Genomic DNA, 12862 nt, shown 5'->3' on the forward strand with positions numbered 1-12862 from the left:
ATACACTGTGTTGAGATGATGGTGTAAATTTAAAACTAAAATTTATTAGAAACATAGTAAATCAATGGGGATTAAAATAGGATTAAACTCTGTATCACTATGCTTAATTACCTAAGGGATATGATAGTCCCCAGGTAGGTAGTCGTTATTGAAGTGTTGCTTGAGTACACTAGCCTCCAGCCACCTTAATTATGGAAGCCTGGGGGAAAGCTAGATTGAAGGATTATAAATACTGTTCTTATATGGAATGCCAATTATATGCTTGTAGTGCATTGGTGCAATAGTGTTGAAATGACACTGCTTATGGTGGGATGATTGCACAGCCTGTAGTTAGCAATAGAGTGTCATTTAAATCTTGATAAGATAATGCACCTATGTTGCCTTAGGGTTAAATGAGGGGTGAAGATCATCGGGAAGCGCAAAATCATGTAAAACAGAAGAAATTTTCTGATGGTGCAGTATTGTGATATTAATAAATAAATATTTATAGTGCTGTGTGATATGTACTCACAAGTATATGGTGAGTAATGTTCCCATAAAGGTATCTTTCAGGGACAGCCCGTCTGCCCGTGGTGTAGGTGGGTCTGTGTACGTGGATGGATGCTGAGGACCTTAGGTGAATAATAAGGAAACGGACATAGTGCAGACTGTACAAAATTCGATTAAAATTGTAAGTGAAAGTACAATACACTCACAATGTGTTAAAAGATTACAAGCGTTTTGATCACATATCGGATCTCAGTGCAAGGCAGCTGTATCAGTCCCCCCTCCGCCTCGGCGTGCGTTTCACTGATGCGTCTCACCCAAACCGTAAACCGGAAGTGACGTCATCTACTCTGGGGGACTCCGATCCTACAGTGATAAGTATGCAGTAAAAGTAGGTGCATGTCCCTCAGCAGTAGTTAACAGGCAGAGGTGTTCCTCACAGCAGTGGTGCAGCCGCAGCAACACAGTAGGAACGAGACATCACTCAGAGGTAATTTTCAAAAAGATTGTATTGGAGTAGGTGGCACAAATGCCAACGTTTCGGTCCTCACAGGGGGACCTTTCTCAAGGCAGTGCCACCTACTCCAATACAATCTTTGAACGTTCACCGCGGAACCCGCTCTGGGCTTCAGTGTAAGTCTCCGTCTCCCCCTGTCAGCCTCACGCAGTTGTTCAGCTATTATTTTTAGCCAAATACCAAATACATATATCCCGTTTTATTGAACATTGTCTTCCTTTTTTTTAATATATTTTCTGTTATGTTGTTTATAAATTTAGTTTTATTAGATATATTTTATTATTGATGTGGTTTCTGTTCATTGTAACTTAACCTGGATCTATGGCTCATATGTACTGAGGTGGGGTTGGATCCCCTCGGTTATTTCTTGTTTTATTAATAAATAATTTACAATATTTTAATCTCCGGTGCGCATTGTGTGCATTTTTCTTCGGCCCAATGAGAATTGATCTATGCCTCTGAAGGACATCAAATTTGTGCCACCATTATGGCAGTTGTTGACATGCCTTGATACCGGGGTGTCTGTTTTGTTTTGTTTCTGATTGTGCCTAGGTGTTCAAGTACACGTTGTTTAAATTGTCTTTTAGTTTTACCGATATAGATTTTACCACATCTGCACACCCCTTGATAGATTACTCCAAAGCTTGTCAGTTTATGAACTTCCTTATTTGTTACGTTTTAGTATTGTCCCAGTTATGGAAGGTTTTCGTTGTAGTGACATTTTTGCATGCTTTGCAGTGTTGGCAGGATTTGGGATGGTGGCTAGAGGCTTCTAACAATTTATTGGTGGCTGTGGGTTTCCTATAGACTGTGTGTCACGATGACACCGACTTTTATCAAAACATTTATATTTCTGGGTACTTGATTGAACAGAACAAGTTGCAAAATAAATTGTGATTTATTTCCTTAATAGACAAACATACGACATCTGCAGAATACACTTGAAAACAACACTTACTGGAATAAGGGAATGAAAGAAATTGTCCTTTGAAACAAAAGAAATTGTCCTCTGCTTGCAAGCGCAAGAAATGCAGCCTTGGTTTTAAAAGCCTGTGGTTATGTGGTTATTAACCCCTTCACTCCTGGACTGGTTGCTGCTGTACTGAAACAAAGTCTTGCATCTTTACATCATGGATTAAAATTTAGGAATCACACCCTGGGGATACTTGGGGAGCCACAGTTTTAGACTGCCCAAAGCTATCTTTAACATGTGGATCCAATCCCCTCATGGGAACAAAAAAAAACACGAATAGCCAAGTTACCCACAGTTCATAAGACCGGTCAAAAGGGCTGTCCGGTGGGCAGGGCGCATGGGTCAGTTTGACGCCCATGCCACTTAGCATACCTGGGCAACACCCATAACTTGGTGCCACTGTGTCTGGTTTATGACTCAAAGGTGTCACTAGCCTGACATCTGCTGTGCATCAGTATGCCAGTATTGTATACATAATGTGTCTCTGGGTCTTTTAAAAATTGACACTCTATTAGACAGGGGGACTCTAAATCTGTGAGAGCCTTTTAAGGCTCCGTCATAAAAATAACTACAGCCGTAGGCTGGTCATAAAAATAGCCCCAGCTCATTCACCCATATCACAGCTGGATGTCCAAGTAATTCCTGCTTGGACTTACAAAAAAATTCCTCCTGCCTTACATTTAAGATCTGCCATCATGTGTCGGTTAGAGGGTATGGCAAGCAATGCATCTTGTCTTTTACCCTCGCAGACAAGGAATGGCCTGCAAATGGGGAATAAAAATGGCGGGGACAGGGCAACAACAGTAATGCATGGCAAATCAGGTATTAACCCTTTCCTCCCCATCACACTGTGGTCTCTATGAGGTTATTGAGCCCTCTTGAGATTCTTAGGTCCAGGAAGCATATTGATTGTTTGTCATGCTCCAGAATTAGATGTAAATTCAACTGATTACAGTTGAGATTATTGACAAACTCTTTTAGTAATGTTGCTGAGCCTTGCCAGAGAATGAGCACGTCATCTATGAAGCGTGTCCATAGAAGTACATGTGACGTGAAGTGTTCTAATTCTTCCGTGAATACGTGCTTGGCCTCCCACCATCCCAGATAGAGATTGGCATAGGATGGAGCACATTTCGTGCCCATTGCCGTCCTTTGTGTTTGATGATATATCTTATTGTCGAACAGGAAATAATTCCTTGTCAGGACAAATGTTAGGAGTTCTATCACAAACTTACTGTGGGTGGTATAGTGTTGGTCCCTTGTTTGGAGAAAGTGTAGATTGGCTTCTAGGCCTTTGTGATGGAGGATACTGGTGTATAAGCCCTCCACATCTAGGCTCACCAGTATAGTGTCCCCATTAATAACTATACTCTCCAATCTTTGAAGGACATCCTTGCTGTCCTTGATGTAGGATGGGAGTGATGCCACATAAGGCCTCAGCACCTGATAAATGTAACTGCTGGCATGTTCTGTCAAATTTCCGACCCCAGAGACAATCGGGCGACCGGGTGGTGGCACTTTTTGTTTATGTATCTTGGGTACACTGTAAAAAGTTGCTATTCTGGGGTTTCTTGTGAGGATAAAATCGTATTCTTGTTGACTTATGACCTTGTATAGTAGGCCTTTGTCCAGGATGGAGCGCAGTTCTAGAATATAATCACTGGTTGGATCTTTGTCCACTATTTCATAACATGTACTGTCAGACAGCAACCTGAGGTTTTCTGTTTTATAGTCCGAGGTATTCATTATGACCAGGTTGCCACCCTTATCTGACGGTTTTATTGTTATGTTGTCATTTGACTCCAATTCCTTGAGAGCTGTTATCTCTGGATATGTGAGATTATCCAGTATCTTAAACTTGGGTAATGACTCCAGGTCCTTAGTGACAAGGTCACAGAATACACCTATATTAGCAAACTGTTCACTAAAGGGTAAGAATTTAGACTTTGGTCTGAGATTTGTAAAGGGCCCTTCACCTGGGGTCCTGTTTGACTCTTTTAAGAGAGATGTAAGGTTATCAAGTGTTTCAGTGTCTAAGAGGTTGAGGGGTGGTAATAAAGGCTTGCAGACCAATGGAAAGCAGGGGAGGAACAGAGGTGTGTCCGGGTTGCCTCATGGATAGACTCAGGGGCAAAGAGGAGGAGGAAGCCAGGTGTGTGGCTGGACTGTAAGGCGGAGCATTCCGCGATTGAGCAGGGGGCGGAGCCATGAGTACAGGGTTGAGACATAGAAGGCTGGGTGCGCGCGTGCCCTGTAAGACATGTGCGCGCGCGACCCGGAAGTGTGGCAGCGCGCCTCGCTGCAAGAGAAGGCAGCAGCGCACAGCCGCCGAGAGTGGAGGCCCGACGGGGCAATGCGGGGGCGGCCACTGCAGGCGTGTGTCCAGGTAAGGGGACACACGCCGCAGGGGATGTGTCCCCTTGTTCCTTAAACTTTAACAATTCTGGCATCAGCCAAGTCGTCCCACTGTCCTTTCTACATTGAAAATCTTTTCACATGTAACATGCAAACAAAGGTCTGCCTGAAAAATGATACCTGTCTAATAACCATTCAATTTAAGGGGGATATTTTATGGCCACTTTTGTAGACCCTCACTACAAGGAGTGAATAAAAGATTTGATGCCTTGGGGGAAGCAGACAGTAGCACAGTGCAGGGACAAACTTGTCTCTAGAGTGCAAGTGTTGATGGAGGAGAAGAGGTAGAGGAATGAGGACAGTGAATGGCTATAGTCAGATTCATTACAATTCAATGAGGCAGGGGATGATCAATCAATACACCACTGAGCAGGACCATTACTAAGGACTAAGGAGAAGTAAGAGCAATACATCAACTAGAGGCATGGGCAAAGGGCATGATGATACAGTAGTGTTTCTAGTAGTCAGGGTTGTTGTCTGTGGAACGTATTGAGACATTAAGGTATTGTGTGAATGGAAGGAAGAATTTATGGAGGAGGGAGAAAGGGTGGCTAACATGATGGAGACATACAAGCAATGACAGAACTTACACCTCTCCCAACTTTGATCCTCTAAATTACTTGGTAGACAAGAAAATATATGTGGCTTGAGCTTGCATGAGTGACCAAAATCCCTCAGCGGTCCACCAGCCAGCTCTCTAGTATCTGTTGGCTCAAAATGTTAATCAATGGATAATATCCTTTTTTTAAATCAAAAACTTAGTGAATGATTCTATATGTGCCAAAGTGGCCAACGTCAATGTGGAATTCCATCTGAAACTGGCCCTGTTGACCACTTCAGCTCATATTGGATCAGATCCTTCATATTGGATCAGATGGTTCCTCTGTTTATGAAGACTGCTCATAAAATCAGCAACCCCCCAAGAAGCCTTTTCAACTCATTTATTGTTAGTATCTTATCCCCTGAGCACGTGTTGCTCTTTTTCTTAAGTTGTAAAAATCCTGATTTTCTTCATCTTTAGCTTCTGGATAAAGCAGCAGAAAATTTTAAAATAAAAACAAAGTTGGAAAGGCAAGAATAAATCTTGTAAAGTAAGTAAAAATATATAAATGGAAATAAATGGCGATCAGCATGGACTGCTGCTTCAAAATGCCCAAATGTCGTGTTGTGAGTGGTAAAATTAACAGCACCAACTTTTTCTACCAGTGTAGTGGTCGATTGTCATACAGATGCAGTGGCCATTATTTTAAGACATGACGGCGCTGTTTTTGTGCGCGCTACAGTAATCCACGTGGCATGAACCCGGCCAATCGCCTCAGGCACACGTGTTTATCGTGGTTGCTTTGTTTGAATTTCATGGATTGTGTGCAATGAAATGAATGAATTGTAATGTGTTCAGTACTGTGCTACTGTGTCAATTTCAGGTGTTTAAAAGCCGGAACACTAAAATGCAATTTTCTGCACTTGCGTCTTAAGGCGGTACGGTTGGAAGCAATCCCGCGCCATGACATGGGTATTCCGAGGTATACACCGCGTGATTTGTTAAAATTATGGCCTCTGCATCTGTAAATGTGTTGCTTACTTTTTTTAAATGCTGACAGGGTACCCCTCTATATTGATTGTTGAAAACATATAAAGATAATGCATAAAGTATAAATAAAGTATACTGGATTTTACTTGTATTTAAATGTCAAATATTAAAAAAAAACTGTTGTAAGTTACAGTACAAAGAATGTTTATTTAGTTAAAGGCTATTCATTTTACAAATGATGTGCTTGCAGCCTAAAAGTCCTTGAACTTTATTATTCCCACCAGCGGTAATCACTGATTGGTGCACTGAATTTGCATGGCACAACATCAGACTTTGTCTTTACTTGCTTTACTGAGTTACTGAGGGACGTACACTAGTAAAACACAAACAGATAATGAGTCATACTCTGTTGACATACATATAATGACTGGAAACTGATACTGTTCGAAAGTCATCAAAGCACAATCTGACATTAAAGTCAGTGGCAGATATCGTCGATTCAGGCGCAATATCGTAGATTGTACTTTAGTGACTCCCGGGTGATGTGTGTTGATGTGATAGACATATCTTGAAATAGCTTCCATAGCACTTAGAAGTTACAAGAGTTTTAATAAATTAATTTTAAGATATAAAAAATTGCTTACCCTCCAACTGTACCAATTTCACTGCTACTGTATGGTTTTGCTAGACAGTGGACCTTTTTGTACCGGTTTTCTGCTGCTGTCTGCACACTCCTTGCTGCAACCACAGGCCACTGCTGGGGAGAGTGCATATGAGGAGTTGGGTATATATGAGGAATGTGGCGGTATATGGGGAATGTAGTTGTACATTATATGAGGGATATAGGGGGGTGTAATAGATACTTGCGTACCTATTTTGATCTATTGAAAGGTATGAACTTCAACAAGTTGCCTTTAGTAGTTTTATTTTTCAGGACTATTGAACTAAAACTGCTGCCATTGCGATTTTTTTAAACAATGTTTCATATCACAGACTTACAAACCGGACCAGTGTATATTTGGAATTGTTTTTTACTGTGTTTTTTTCTTCTCCCGGGAGAAAGAAATACAAAATACACAGTATCAAATGTATAGTGTAGGAGCTGCTGATAGGGTCTACCTTGACATGGTTGTAGGATTGAAATGTTTTGGTCAAAGAATTGAACTGGATGACCCATTCTTGTGCGTAGAAAAAACATATACAAAATATATTGTAATGAACTACAGTAGATTCATTGTTATATTGGATGTGCATTGGGTCCCTTTGTTTTCTGCTGTATGTTCACTTTCCAGTGACACTCCAGTTGACATATATTAATACAGTATACAGTATGCATATATAATGCTGTGGGTCTAGTTTTGAATTGTCTTTGGTTGTGTATGTTATATATTCCACTACCCAACTTATCAACAATGTATACAAAGAAATATAAATCTGGTGGCTTGTTTACCATGTGACTGACCTAATGTGACATCACAGGCCTTATACAGTATACACTCCTTGACAAAGTGCCACAGTGGGCGTGAAACGCGTGTCAGGAGGAGTTCTGTTCCATTCCTTGTCCATTTTTATGTAGGTAATTTAAGAACTTTTTATTTACCTTACCTAGTGAGTTCTTGACAACTTTCTTCACCGGAGTGGCAGTCATCTTGATTCCCCCCCCCCCCCCTTTCTCTTATACAGTATAAGGCCTGGAACGTCTCATTTGACTGGAAGAAGATTACTAGCCAACATCTGAAAGAAGAGAAGATGGCAGCTTTCAAGAAATGAAAAAAATAAGAAAAAACAATAACTTTTCATCGGAGATTGCTCTTCTATTAATTGAGGATCCATTGCTTCAAGTCAAGTTGAGGATCCATCAACATTCACTCAGGATGACATCGATTTGGAAGAAGGCTGTCGGGCCTGCATCTATTTTACTTGTCTTAAACTTTTTGTTTATTTGTGTGTCATCGGGCAGGGTTTTGTTTTTCCTGGTTGTCTGTTATACATATGTAATGGTGTTTCCCCCACCCGTTGGGGGATTTGACCATTACCACGGTGTATGGTGCATATACCTGCTGGCAACCAGAGGGCTGTGTCATCCGCCGGTGGTAGTAGGGACACAGGACTAGGCTAATGGGGTTCAAACCCTATATATCTCTTTAGCAGTGCAGCGCCTAGATCTGCCGTAGGCGCCAGGAATTGAAGGTGATCTCCCACGGTAGAACTATTACCTCCCCCAGTAAGGTCAGGCTCCATGCAGGAGGTATAACAACAGGAATGGTTAATTATCTTTTCTGTACAGCACAGTAAAAAGGCAGGGTTCTGCCCAATGCAGTCCCTCAGCTACCCAATGAAGTATGGCCCCTGGACCGTCACTACAGGCCAAGGGCACCCGCAGCCATCCTAGCTCTTCCCTGCCTCCCTAGTAGAGGCATGGTCCACACTCACTCTCCCCCGGAGGGAAGAGGACTGGAGAAGGCCCAATAATCAGCTTCTCTAATGTGTGACCTGCCTTCTTCAAGTGGGGGAAGGCACATTGAATTTTGGGCAGCACTGCCTTTAAGTACAATGAGGAGGAGGACACCAGGCCTGTCTCATGATTGGTCATGACCAGGCCTGATGTCACTGCCTCCCGCTGTTACCAAGTGCAGCACCTAGGATGGAGAAAACCCCATATCAGCTAGTGGCAACCTGATTGTACCAAGGTGTACTGCCAGTACAAGGGCAGCATAGTAGCCATCAGGTGACCTGGCTACACTTATTTTTTTGTGCCACCGGGCAGAGATTATTTTGCATTGATTTGGTGTTTTTATTTCTATTGGCCATAGGGCTGGGATTTTTTGGGGGTGTTTTTTAATAGTTAGGCATGGCCCTTTATTGTATTCATCTGTTGGTGCCCCTAAGGATGGGGAGAACAGCCTTTATTCCGGCAGGCGTAAGTAATCCTTTTACTCTTACCTCTACCATCATACTTTCAGTGTCTCGTTTGCTAACACCTCCTCCTCCTCTTTTGGACAGAGACTCCCTTTCCTATTGTTACTTTCATGTCTGAAGCGCTTAGTCCCACGTGTTATACTATTATGTCATGTGTATTACTGCTGTGAAGCACTATGTATCTGGAAGGTGCGATATAAATAAAAATATACATAAATTTAGTTAGTGTGTATATTGATTGCCAGTGTGGCTATCTAGGCCCTCTTTGAAAGGGCCTATGTACAAAATCAACAGTAACAATAAATGGTTTAATGGTTTAAATGTATTTTTAATGTTCTGGGCATTCGTGCAGAGGGGGAGTGGGGGGGGGGGGGGCGGGGTTAGGTTTGTTTGGTGGGGTGTTGGATGAAGGAGGTAGAAGCCAAGGGGAGGGTTGTTATGCCCCACAGGGTTGGCAGGTTAACCCCTTCGCTACAGTAAGGCTTAATAAAGCATTGCATTGTAATTCTTTACTAGCCACTTTAGGTGGGAAAGGGGGGGCGGGAGTAGGCAGTGTAGTCTTATATTTATATTAACCCCTTTTTAGCCCTTTGTTGTCAGCTACTGTAGTTATGAGAATCCATGGGCTACTAAGGAGACTTGATGTGTTGCATTTTCTGACCAAAACATGCAGTATTATAACTAGTGATACCAGACTCGATATTTTTTAGGTATCCGATAAAAAGTAATTTATTTTTGGTGGTGCAACTTTGATGCACAATAAATATAAGGCACTTTTTTGGCGATAGTACCGCATTTTTAGGTTACCTCTGCTTGATGTATAAATTTGTAAGACCGTCTGCACTATTTGCATATTTACTTCTATTTGAGATCTACTGTATACCGATGTAGTCCTATGTTTGGTTGCTGAACCACTGCTTCCTGAGCTACAGGCCCCGTTATGGGGTACCAGTATCCCCACCATTTTAAAATTCTCCCGCGTGACAATGCAGGGAGATACCGACACCCCATACCTTATCGATGGTTGAAGCACCCCAGAACTTCTATACCTGGTTCTGATGATCTGGGCATATACTGGGGACCCCCATTAACCTAGGGACCCCTGACTGTACTCAGGATACTCAGTATACACATATCCCTATGCCTCCATTTACCTTTCTGGTCTGTGCTGAAGCAGGGAAACCTGGCGGTGAGATACATAACAGTTCCAGGGAGGATTTTGACCGGATTGATGCGTCTATATGTCCCCGGGAATCCAACCTGATTCCCGGTTCCATTTTTGGGATAGCCAGCAACTCTGGACCCCTTCTACCTAGACACATTCTGACAACACTTTTACCGCAAAAAACCCTGGAAGCTCATACCCTGAGAATCTCCACTGGGTAGCACTTCTGGAAAGGTAAAACACACACATTTTTTATTGCAATACAATCATATACATTTCATGTACCACAACTGGGCTTAAGAGCTGACACTCTAAATCATCCAATATGCTCAAAGGTAACCAGCCGGGCATAATACCTTTATTGATGCCTGGTTACCTCCTCACATCCCAATCTGCAATCCGACATATCTTAAATGCTTCTTATCGGCACTGTTCCCTCCTATCATCTCTTTAAATATAACAACATTCTGCTTAAATGCTATGTTTAATATACTTACTCCTTTTTTGTTCTGCTACATAAATAAAAATATGAATCATATCATAAAGGGCCGGCCATAGGGCAAGGCCTATGGCCCCGCACTCCCTCCTTCCCCTTCTGTCAGCACCAGGCTACAACGTCCAGCTGACTGGGGCGTGGGAGTACGGGATCACCTCTCCAGCTCTCCCCTAGGGTTGAACGGACGTTGGACAGGAGGAAGAAGATGTGGAAGCAGAGGAAGCATGGGGCCCCTGGGTCCGGCCGAGAGAGGTGTCTTGGTTTGTTAGAGGGGGTCTTACCTTTTCCAAAGCGGGCTGCCTCCTTTAGCATCGCATTACTATGGTGACCGACATCAAATGACGCCGCAATGTCATACGTCACTTCGTTGCCATGGCAACACAACATCGCATGACGCTGCTTGTCAAGGTAAGTCACCTTAATTTTTTTTACAGTGGGGGCCCCGCAGCCAGCATGCCGCCTGGGCCCTGCAATATACATTGATATTTCATCTCTATGTATTCCAGGCGAATGTAGCCAAACTTTCCATGAGTGGTGAAAGCCTCACATTTTCACACATCTCTAATCACAACCTACAACAAATCTGCATATCTGCATATCTTCATATCTTCAAGACCGACCAATACAGCTACCTGACCATTGAATTACATTTTGCTAAATAATAGTAGGCTGTGTCTTGTGTAGTGCTGACAGTGTACAGAGCGCTGTACATAGAATTTCTGCAGGCATAGGTCCCTTGAGCATACAATCTATTTTTGATGCCTTAGGGAGATAAAGTGACTTGCCCAAGGTCACAAGGAGCTGACACCAGGCTTTGAACCTGTTTCAAACTCAGTGATGTTTGTTGTCAGTCAGTGCATTTACTCACAAGCCACTCCTTCCCCCCTGTGTATATAAATGTATTAAAAATTCACATAGATTGCCTGTAACAGTGGGTCAAATTAAGCTTTTTCATAGAAGCATAGTCTACAGATATTTGAAACTGAATTTTGCTACTCCTTGTGATTTTGCCTCCTCTTGTGTTGTTCTGAGATATTGCACAAAATAAACACTAGGATTTCTAAGGAGCACCTGCAGAAATGTGATTTTTAATTCATGAATTACGTGAACTGGTAGACTTTTGGCAGTCACACAAAAAAAAGAAGTGTCTTTATTATTTTGATGCTTGTGATATAAACCCCACCTGAGCTAGGTGAACCAGTCCAGGAAGAATCCGACTTATCCTGTTAGCCAACAAGTTTGAGTAAATTTTGATATCCGAATTTATTAGGGATATTGGACGGTAACTTTTGCAGTTCGTCGGATCTGTCGTTGTTTAAATATCAGGGAGATTGAAGCCTGGAGCATCTGTTCCGGGAATGAGGCTCCATCTAGAACTGAATTAAACATTTTTAGCTGATATGGGGCTAATAGATCAACACATTTTTTATAGTACAGATTAGAGAAGCCGTCTTGGCCTAGGGCCTTTGAAGGCTTTAGTTGTTTGATTACTTGCGTTACTTCAAGCGTGAAATCTCCCGCCATAATGTCTCTACCCTCCCGCCCAACTTGGGCAGCCTTGCCTCTGCTAGGAAAGTCTCTAGGGCCTTTTGTGTATTAGCATTATATGTAACCTTCTCTCCATTGTATAGCTGCTCATAGTATCTTTTAAATTCCTCTACTATTACCTCAGGATTTGAGGCCATCCCTCCTGTTTTACGTTTAATAACTTGAATATTAAAATTTGCTTGTCTGTTCCTTAATTTTGACGCTAGCAGTGTATCTGGCTTGTTCGCTTTTTTGTAAAATGTCCTCTTTGACCAACTCATTGCATTTTCCGCCTGGGAGGTTAGGAACAAGTTTAGTTCAATTCTAGTAGCAGGGGTACACAGGGGTACCAAAGAGAAAAATAATTCCCTACACGGCACACAACAGTAGTAAAGTGATTAAGGTAATATAAACAATTTTGTTATAACAATGTTATAAGGCATCCAAATGCAATGAAAACAAATTGATTAAAAAAGAATTACATTAAGTATAAATTGATTCTCTGTACAATGAGGGATGTGGTCTAGAGCTGGGTATGGTAACAAAGGTACCCATCTAGACCGCAACAAATTAAATAAAATGTTTCTGTGAGTGTTAACAGATTATCAAGGTGAATGATCCTACGTCACATTAATAGTGTGTGAAGGATCTATAGTGTCTCATACGCTTGTGTTCATGCTCTTTTTAGGTTGGTGATGATATAAATAGATCATTTGGGACAGCCTGTATTTTTAGGCAGCTTTGATGTGTATGTACAAAAACAGGAACAAAAAGACACAGCACTACTTCCAAGTAGGATAGGACTGCCTATGTGTTAGAGCATTCCACAATGT

Source organism: Ascaphus truei, chromosome 1, assembly GCF_040206685.1.
Source record: "Ascaphus truei isolate aAscTru1 chromosome 1, aAscTru1.hap1, whole genome shotgun sequence".
Classification (NCBI taxonomy): Eukaryota; Metazoa; Chordata; class Amphibia; order Anura; family Ascaphidae; genus Ascaphus; species Ascaphus truei.